Source organism: Zonotrichia leucophrys, chromosome 1 (assembly GCF_028769735.1).
Source record: "Zonotrichia leucophrys gambelii isolate GWCS_2022_RI chromosome 1, RI_Zleu_2.0, whole genome shotgun sequence".
NCBI lineage: Eukaryota > Metazoa > Chordata > Aves > Passeriformes > Passerellidae > Zonotrichia > Zonotrichia leucophrys.
In genome coordinates, this window is record NC_088169.1 from 82,661,074 (window position 1) to 82,671,513 (window position 10,440).

Here is a 10,440-nt window from a genome sequence, read left to right on the forward strand (position 1 = left end):
CTGCAGATCTTTGAAATACCAATAAATGTGCAGCAGAGGGGCTGAGTAATAAACTTCATTAGCATTGCTGGTAACACTTTTCTTCAGTGGCATACAATAAATCACTGATGAATATTCAGGGCAGCCCTCTGAGGTTATCTCAATTTTATGCATGGAGGCAACCAAGAAACAAAGTTTAAAAGGATCTTGCCTATAAACACAAGAGAGATGCAGAATTCAATTGTCTTGCCTTCAAAGTACAAAAGATGTAATTTCTAGAGGAAACCATGAATTATATAAATTGATTTGCAATGAAAGCAAGGAGACTGTTTCCCCAAAACTACTAATGGCTATTCCCACCCAAGTCACAGCACTGGTCACTCACATTGCAGTAACACCTACAGACTGTAGAAAACTGGACATTTTTCACTGTAGAAAGTGGGAACTGACAGACAGAAGTCCTATCCCAAAGACCTTATAATGGATAATAAAACTCAATCTATACACAAAATACAGGAACAGCCATGAAGAGATTAATGACTCAAAAACTGCATCAGAGGAAGAACAAGAAATGGATCAACCCTCCGGAGTATCAGGCAGACATCAATAAATTCATTAGCTCAGCATCACCCAGCATTGCCCAGGAGATATTTTTAAAACCTTTCTCTGTATCTCCAAGAACTGATGTCATCAAGCAAAACGAGAAATATTATGAGAGAAGTGCTAAGAAGACGGAAAGAATTTTTCTGTAGTTTCACACATTTTCCAGCAAGAAGCCTGACATTTAAGCAGGATGACCTGGTTACTAGTGGCTACTCCACAAACTGCTGCACCATGCTCTCCCCCACAATGACTGACAGCTGCAGTAAACAAACAACCATTCACACCAGGTTCTTCCTCCCTGTGGTGACAGCTTTTGCAAAACTGCAGAACTTAATGAGATACTTTATTTAATATTTATTCCACAATCAGCCTCGTTTATTCTAACAGAATTAGCTTCAGCCCATAGTGAATGTTCTCCTTGGTTATTTCATTGTGCAAATCAATACTCAATTTATTTTGAATTTCTTCAGTTGCAAATTCTTAACTAGGGGGGATTTGTTTTAAACATGCCTTTATTTATTATTATTATTAAACACCAGCTAACCATCCACATGGCTGTAAAATGAAATCAGCCTGAGGATGCTATCCCAAAAAGTTAACCTAGCAAAAAAGATTAATTTTAAGACAGACTTATCCAAGCAGTTTCCCAATCCAGAGACACAATAAATAACACGGATATATAATTGTGATGGCCCTTGACAAAAGACTGCATACTCACAATGAGCAAGGTGAAGTTGCTCGTGATGGAAGCACACGTGAAGGCCAGGCAGCAGCTTGAGAAGGAGCTTTACAAGTTCCCCATACCACATTCACATCTGCAGTAGAAAATTCAGGAATGGTCCATAATAACCACATATAATGGCACAGGACAGGGCAATCTCCAGCATCTCCAGCACAGGGATGTGACCCAGCAGACACCTCTCACAAGCCATACTTTTGAAGACATTTTTGTCAGTGTTTTCTAGTGGCACATAGGGACCAGTGACCTGCATGGCTAAGTGCAAGTGCACCAATACCCAGCTTTCCTGCAGAACTGCGACAACAGAACTGCTACTTAAAAGAAAAAAAAATATTTCCTAGTAGAGGGAACACTCTACAGTAGCAAAAGTCATTTACAAACATAATGGCATTACTGAGAAGTACCTCAGAATCACAGTATGGATCGATTTAAATTTATTCTCCAATTTTGGGTGATAGGCAAAGAGACAGAATTTGGAGTTAACAACTGCTAAAAGACACTGATTGTTTCTGCACTGAGCATACACTACATCCCTGCAGAAGGTGTTTCGGGCATGCCCACCACAGGTCACAACACAAGATGGGACTTCACTCCTACAGATCCCACAAAGCAGTTTCCATCCGAGCCCTATGCTCATGCTTCCTTCTCCTAAATAGGTCAAGCAGAAATCCTCCAGCCTGCAGTCAAGAGCTCAACTTTAGACTCCTGTTTGCCTGCTGAAACTAAAGAGTTAACAGAAACCTGTGTTTATCTGGGGGTTTTCTAGGTGTGCACACACACATCAATACAAGCAAAATGCTATTACCACATTTTAGAAATGTGAATACTGCCGACTTGAAGGGAATGGGTACATTTCCCTTTTTAGAAGGAACAAATTGTTCAGAACAAGGACAAATGCAATAGAGAAATCAGGCACTGACTCTGCTTCTACAGTTTCAAGCTGCTGTAACTCTGTATATGTAACTCTGACATAGTCTTCACATGTTTGGTTTTTTCAATAGACCCAACATTGTTCAAAAATCCCCTCATAAGTACTTAACACTCTCAAGAGTAAATATTTACAGTAAGGATTCTTATATGTGAGAAATTAGAGGGTACCACAATCTTCTGTTGGCTACAGACAGAAGACAGCTACTGCCAACAAGGCTGGAGTAATTGCAATGATGCAGATACTCACTGCACTTGAGTGTATTTTAGACAGAATATATGGAATTAGCTGCAAACTGTGTCAAAACATCCCCTTTAGATAAAAGCACTTTCTGTAATTATGCCACAGAAAAAGGGATTACAGAGAAGAACAGCAGAGCCCAAAGCCACCATCACACAGGTTGAACTTGCTGCTACACCTCCACTGAACCAGAAGCATCTGTTGTTCTGATGTCCTCAGCAGCCCACAGAAACACAGAAATCCCAAACCTGTCCTTACCTTTTGGTGACAGCTAGGGATTTCTCCAGTCTTTGCTGGGGTTTAAATAAACTCATTACCACAGGTTTATCTGAATTTAGACCTTTTCTCCACAGGACATGTTGCACCATGAACTTCAGGGGGGATGCAAGAATAAAAAGGCTAATGTTATTTCTCTTAATCTTCTTCTCAATATGCAAAAATGAACTGACACAACCCACAGCAATTTCAGGCTACCTGATTCTCACCTCTAAAGATTACTCGTCTCAGGATGGAATAATCTGATGTTTCCAGAAGAGATTGGGATACCAAATGAGCCAGGAAAGCTTTTTCAAGCCTACATTTACTTTTCAGATATTTGTGTTAAAAGCTGTAAGGCAAGAACAACAGAAAAATAATTAAAATAATTATTTTTTTCAAGTGGCAGTTGTCCTCTCTCTCAGTTAATCAAGTTCAATAGGTATTATAATAAAGTCTCAACCTCCGGTGTTGGAGAAGAAGGAATTTGCAACTCCCTACTACCATCAGAAAGCAACAGGACAATAAGACCACACAGTATGGAGATGCTACAGTGGATTTCTTGATGTCAATTCAGGTTATACAAGGTTGTTTTACCATGTTTTTAAGTAAGGATGTTATTTTCAGTAAATATTCCCATGCGGCCCCAACTGTCATGAAAACACCACTCTTTCGGCCCTAGAAACACCATGAAGAAATTCTCACTAATTAGACACAAATCTGGCTTTCTTTAAAAACTTGTTAGATGAAAAGCCTTGACTGATCTGTTTTCCATTTCTCCAAGTTCAGGCAATGAAATTTAAATCACAGAGAAGTGCTAATGATTATTTTTCAAGTCCGCTTTTCATTACTGAACGCGTTCTTTGCGACACAACAAGCCCAAAATCTCTTTTCTAATCCTGGCAGTCCTTTAAGTTTCCTTTGATTGGATGTAAATCTGAATGCTGGCATTCACATCTCAACTAATGGCCTACATCCCAAGCATGGATCTGGGACTTTTCTGGAGCACAGATTTTTCTGGATCTCTTGTCATGCTCATATTTATGGATAAAAGACTATCTGGAGCGAAAGAATGACCACTGAAAAGACAGGAAAATTTGACAAGTTCCTGTGCCTTAAGTTTCGTGTCTCATGTAGGGTGATCTACTAACCAGACACAAATTCTTCTATTCAGCACCTCGAATAATGTTTCCTATAGGCATCCCATCTTCTTCAGTTAAAGTCTCCATTTATACCTACTCCTCAGATTTATTTGTAGTCTGGGGGTATCCAAGCTGCTGAAGGTGCAGCTGGGGTGGCTGCATTGGAGCAAGAGGCTCAGGCAGATGGAAGACAAGGGAGAAAGCAGGTGGGAACAAGGGCATTAGCAACTCCCCTGGAGCTGGTGCGGTCTCTTCAGCAGCACCCCACAAAGCAGTGAAACACCCTGTACAACCCCACACAGCTTTGTCAGGGCAGGAAGAGCACTGTGGAGAGCACTGAAGGCTTTGGGCTTCTCTGGTTTGGAAAAAAGAGGTGACCTCATTGTTCCCTGGAGCTTTCTGAGGAATGAAAGTGGAGAGAGAGGGGCTGATCTCTCTTCCCCCTCGTATCCAGTGATAGGATGAATAGGAATGGTTCAAAACTGCACCAAAGAAAGTTCAGACGGGACACAAGGAAGTGCTTCTTTACCAAGAGCGTGGTGAAAGACTGCAACAGGCTAGAGACACAGTTGATGCCCCAGCCCCAGTCAGTGTTCAAGAGACATTTGGACAATGCCCTTAACATGTTTATGGTCAGCCGTGAACTGTTCAGGTAGCTGGACTAGACGATCCTTGTAGCTTCCTTCCAACTGAAAATACTCTATTCTAACTGCTTGATTACTCTGGAGAGGGGTCCCATCCTTCCAGAGCCAGGTAATGGGTAATCCCTCCTACCAAAGCAATAAAAGCTCTTTTTTTTTTTTTTTTTGGGCTGCAAGAATTTTGTTCAACACACTCAGGAAAGCACATGGAAATGATTGTTCCTGTGGGGGATGCGAGACTCTCATACGCAGTCAGATTCATTTTCTGCACTGTTCCAAAATTATTGGCACCAGGACTCAGCACCAGCCTACGGGATGGTAGTTCCATGACAATTCTCTTTTACAAACAACAGCCTGGATTTATATCAAGAAATACACCCACTTTAAATGCACACATGCTGCCCTTTGAGAAACTAAGTTTTTGCTTAATCAAAAAAAGCAGAGTTGAGTTTTTGGAGCCTTCACTGCAGAGGAGAAGCAGCACAGTGCAGCAGAGGGCTGGGCTGCTGGGGCCCTGCATGAAGTCCCTCTCTCTGTGGAGGGCAGCTTTAGCAGGACACAGTAACCCAAGCACTGCTTAACTTCTGTACTTTGGCATCTCTAACACCTCTTTTTTTTCCTCCCCTTTTAAATTCAGCCTGCAGGATACAGTCTTTTAAGAAACCATGCACAAGCTCATCTTTTTTCAGGCCAGCAGAGCCTTTCCTCCCTTTCCTCTTCTCATTACTCTTTTCAAGGTCTAAAAGAAAACACTATTCAGATACTTAAAGGTTACAGTTAACTTTTTAGTTCTGCGGTACTCAAAAGACAGTATTTCTGCAAAAAGGAAAGAAAATAAACAGGGTATCCTGTGATGTTTAAAAGGACAGCAGCAGATTTCTGTGAGACCTACTGAAGGTTTTCTCCTCTGTTTGTACAAGTATTCCCAAATTATCTTAGGAAACTAATAGCTAGGTTAAATAGGTTTTAAATAGGTTTAAAATTTCCCTTAAGTATATTAGGGAACAGTGCACCTCTGCAGTGTAGTGAAAGCAGTAACTCCAGGAGAGGGGAGATGACAAATAGCAAGTGAATCTCAAGCTGTTCACAACGTAAATATCTCTCCTCAGCTCAAAGCAACAAAGCTCTCTAATTATTTTTATCTATTCAAGGTGAAATCAAATGACATTACAACACAAATCTCACTAATAGCTTATGCAGGGCCAGTGTTTAATAGCACAGATTAGTTATGAAACTACTGCAACAGCAACAGACTTCAGTATGGTCCTGACTGTTTAAAAGCTGACAGTGATTTCAAGGGACAAGTTTTAGCCTTGTTCTGCCCTAATTATTTCAACATATTAGCACCTGAGGAATACTTGACTCAACCCCTTCCCTCCCCCCACTTTAAATTCATGATTTATACACAGGCCAACCAGGATTATATGACAAACATGACTGACCACTTCTTTCCCACTGCAAGAGAGCCATTAAAAATAAAATGAGAATTTAGTTAGTTATTGACAGAAGCACTGGGAGGGAGCAGGAAGCTAAATGACTTGCTGCAAAATGAAATTGTGGAAACTAGGAAGTCAATCAAAGCACTGCCTCAGGTCATCTCATCTGCCCTCCAGTCAAACCAGAGCTGTTGTTGAGCATCTCTGCCCCAAGACCTCTCCAACTGGGCTGATGTTTTTGGTGTTAGAAACCCATCTGTAATATAGGAAGTTATTTTACTGTCTCCTAAATCTCCTGTTCCAAAGTTTTGCAAACATCCATACAAGCATCAGTGTCTAAAGAGCTTCATCACTGCAAGGTATGCCCATCTTGTGCTACTTTCTGCACTCCTGCCATGCCAGCCACACAGTAGCAACAAACCTCCCTAATTTTCTCAGTGCCTGGGTGGTTATTTGACAAAAACGTGCATATTTGTATATGCACAAACTAGCACCTAGCACATTCCCCACTCCTGTACTCACAGAAAGCAAGGCTTGCACTCAGGTCCTGTCCTTACAAGAAGGCAATAAGGCTTAAAATAAGAAATGGAATCTATCTAGATCCCAGCTATTATAATTCCTTGTTTGGCTACATTTTATGTAAAAATAAGAAAATGCCAACAAACCTGCGCCTCCCACAAAAAGCCCAGCTGCACATACACCTCTCTGGGACACACCACAGAACTCAGAGCGAGTGTCTCTATTTGCCAGCTGATGGATGCCAGCCTGGCTGTCCCAGCAAGGACCAAACCAGGGCAGCTCCAGAGCTGGAACCATGTGCTCTCTAGGGCTTGTATTAGAGAGCCCCCACACCCAGCTCAGGCTGTGAGCAGCACCCACCACCTGCAGCTGGGTCTGGCAAGATGGGGAGCACACAGCCCAGAGCAGCCAACAGAGAAACGCTGTTTCACAGCAGAGTGACAAAGGGGGATGTTTGCCTGCAGAGACCTTTCTGCCCTTGCTTCCTTGGGAAGCGACTCCGCAGTTCCTCCCCAAGGAGCCACCTCCAGCCATCCACCTCTGGCTCAGGAACTTCAGCTGTCTCACCAGCTTCCAGCTCCAGGCTCCAGAAATCCCTGTCCTCTCACAGCTCATCTCTGGAGCAAAGTTAAGCTGAACAGTCAGCAAGGCTGACTTCCAGTTCCCCTCATCTCACCAGTCTTTGGGTATCCCTGTCCCCGAGTTTGGGTGACAACCAAGCATCCCAGGGCAGCAACACTTCTGGGACAGGCAAAGTCCAGGGCACACAGGTGATGCTCATAAAACCCATTTGCAAGGATGTGATTTCTGGCTTCATTAAGATGCCAATTATTGGCATCACACTCAATTTCCTGAGGAACAGGACTAAAATACAAGAAAACTCTGGAGACTATGACCATGAGACCTCTTAATCCTAAATTTCCCTTCAGAAACTTGACCTGAGTAAGAAATGGGGAGAGGGTAAAGTAAAAGACCTGAGGAAATGTTTAGTGCTGGCTTCCTGAGTTATTTTCTTTGCTTCCAGCAACTGGCATTTTGGAGAATTCTTGATTCAGAGTAAACATATACACTGCATTTAGGTCTTTGTGGGACAAGAGGAAGGGTCCCCCAGCTCTGGGTTTTTTTCATAGCAATCAATTGATTTTCAGCTTTTTGTCCCTTTTCATGTGTCTGTATTTCAGTTTCTGAAAGGCAAAATTTAAGCTGATTGATACAATAATGTATATTTCTGAGGTACATTTTTAATCCACCTCCTGATATAGTATAATATAGCTTTAAAATGCTAGCACATACATTGTCACAAGTATTTCTAAATCCAAAAAACGTAATAAATTTCGAAAAACATACAAATACATATTACTATTTATGATTGTTTTGTTCAAGATATATACATATAGAAAATTGAAAATAGAAATTAAAAATATGTGCATCACAAGAGTTGTATTATTTAAATGCAAAATCCCTGGTCATGGATTCTTTGCTTGTTCTCACCAACTTCTATATCAGTATTTCCCAGAACAATTCCCAGGCTACACTTTCAAATTATCACTTCATATCCAGCGCCTTCTATCCCAAGCTAACAAAATCACTGCTATAAAACTTCTCCTTTTACAGCCAAGATGGGAAACACTCTATTAGATTGTCTGCTCCCTCCCTTGTAAAATAAAGAGGAAAACGCCATTCCAGGAAACAAAAATGTTAAAAAAAGACCAAGCAAAGGCAACGCCTGCACGCACTGTTGTTCTTCCCCTTTGAGACAGTAGCAAAGAGGAAGGAAGGAAAAAACCCAGTTAAAATAAAGGCAAGGAGGTGTGGATGCAACATGTTTATCCCACTGGAAGAGGGGCAGCTGTAGAGCGCCATCCCTTGCACAGGGACACCCCAACACCGTCTGGGTGTTTACAAACACTTTGAGCAAACCAAACAGGGAGTTTCATTGTCCCCACTGCACTCATGTCAGCCTCTCCCCAGCGCTGCAATTCCAGGGAGAGCCCTGCCAGAGGACACACAGTGCCAGTTACACAAGAGAAGCGCAGAAGCAAATATGCAGCAGAGGGGAGGAAAAAAATTAAAAATATCAGCTCAGCTGCACACTCTCCTGCTGCTCTCAGAACAGCCTCCGAGTGGGGCTTTGGTGAAAGATCAACTTTCAAAGGCACTGAAAGAGACTGACAGACTTGTAGGGAGCAGGACCCCTCTGCGTGCACACATTTCATTGCACCAGCACAAAATGAGGTGTCTGGGGTACACTAGCAATTGCAGAAGCAATTTAGTTATAGAAGGGGATAAAACCTTCTGATGTCACATAATAACAAACAAACAAAAAAAAATCTTACATTGTACTAACATCTCGGCACTACTCAAGTAAGGATCCAAATTGCATCTCACAAACAGCAAGGAACAAGGAAACAAATAAGCCACACTAAAATGAAACTCTGCTGAAGTTTTTACAAAGTTTAAAATAGAGGCACTACTTGTATTTACGACAAAACTGAAAAAGATCAGAAGAGTAGTATGGAAGTTGAAATAAAACATCAGACTGTCCAGCCGAGAATTTTTAAGATACTAACTCATTATGGGACTTGGAAAAGAAACCCGGACCAACTGCACAAAGCCAGGACCGAAAGCCAGCTGGATTCAAATCCCCCGTTTCCCTGAAAGAGGGGAGGAATAGCGGTGTCAAAGCCAGGAAGCCGCACGACAGCACACGAACGCCGCCAAAACCACCCTAGAGCACACCTCGGATTTACCCTGTCCTCAGGAGCCCGGCTCTCAGGCTCCGCAGCGCTTAACGACACCGATTCCAAATCCATCTGATTCTCCACTCTTACCCAGCGAGGGAGACGGACGGGCCAGGGCTCCCCGCGGGCAGGGACCGCGCAGCGCCCGGAGCATCCCGGAGTTGCGGGACTTTCCCGGGGGCTGTGGGACGCGCAGCCCGGGCCCCAAGAGCAGCGACAGGGCTCGTCTCCGCGGGATGACACCGTGTAGCGGGTTTTTTCCCCCCCTTCCCCGTCCCTCCGCCCCTCCTTTTTCAGCAGGACCAGGGAACGACGGCGCGGTCCCGCCCGGCAGCGCGGCTCCCGCTGAGGAGCCCACGGCGCGGGGAAGGGCATCGGGAGACGGGGGCCTGGGAGGGAGGACGTAACAGGACAAGGAAAAGCACGCAAAAAGAGAAGAGCAGCGCAGAACTCACCTGGTTTGGGATTTGTCCTCCCTCTCCACGACCATAAAACGAGGCGGGAGCCAGGAGCCGGCCGGCGGCGCTGGGAAGGAGCGGCAGCCCCGGGCCGCCGCCGCACGCCGGGCACAGCGGGGCTGGGCGCTGCAGCCCCCGCACGCCGGCCGAGCTGCGCGCCCCGGAGACGAGCGGGAGGCAGCCCACTAACACTGGGATGGGTGCTGGCCACCCTCCCGGCGCAGGGCAGCTCCCCGGGATGGGTGCAGCGGGCTGGGCGCAAGAGGCAGTCCCGCTCGGGGATGCGTGTTCGGTCCCCACCGCCCGTGCAGCGCAGCACAGCCCTCCGGAACGCTGCCGAGCTACCCTGGGGCCAGGACGCCCGGGACAGGAGCTGCAGGGCTGGGCACAGGGCAGCGGTGTGCGGGATGCGAGCGGGGCCGCCCGCCGCAGGCAGCGCAGCAGCAGCGGGAGCGCGGCCCCCCCGCCGGCCCCGGACGCGGCACCGGCCGAGCACAATGAGCGGCAGCGCGCGGCGCGCCCCCGCGGCCCCCGCTGGGCAATGACATCACCCCTCTCGCCCGCCGGGGCGGGGCCACTGCCCGCGCCGCCGCCTCGCCATTGGCTGGCCCCCCTCGGCACCGGGGACTTCTGGGGTTTGTAGTTTTTTATGGCAGTCACAGCGCAGCAGTGTGCAGGGAGTGGACTCCCTTTCCCGGCAGATCCCACGCCGCGCGGCCGTGTTGGGGAGCGGGCTAGGGAAGGAGGCGGTGGCCGCCG

The 10,440-nt window shown here is 45.5% G+C and overlaps 1 protein-coding gene across 3 annotated transcripts in view; it reads right to left on the reverse strand.

Moving 5' to 3' along the window:
• Positions 1-10,188, reverse strand: part of RAB30 (RAB30, member RAS oncogene family) — a 48,988-nt gene extending 38,800 nt beyond the window's left edge. For all 3 annotated transcript variants that reach the window (XM_064719425.1, XM_064719443.1, XM_064719435.1), the window contains exon 1: positions 9,679-10,188. The gene's annotated coding sequence lies outside the window, so the exon portion shown is untranslated. The remainder of the gene's footprint in view (positions 1-9,678) is intronic.
• Positions 10,189-10,440: the final 252 nt, after the last annotated feature.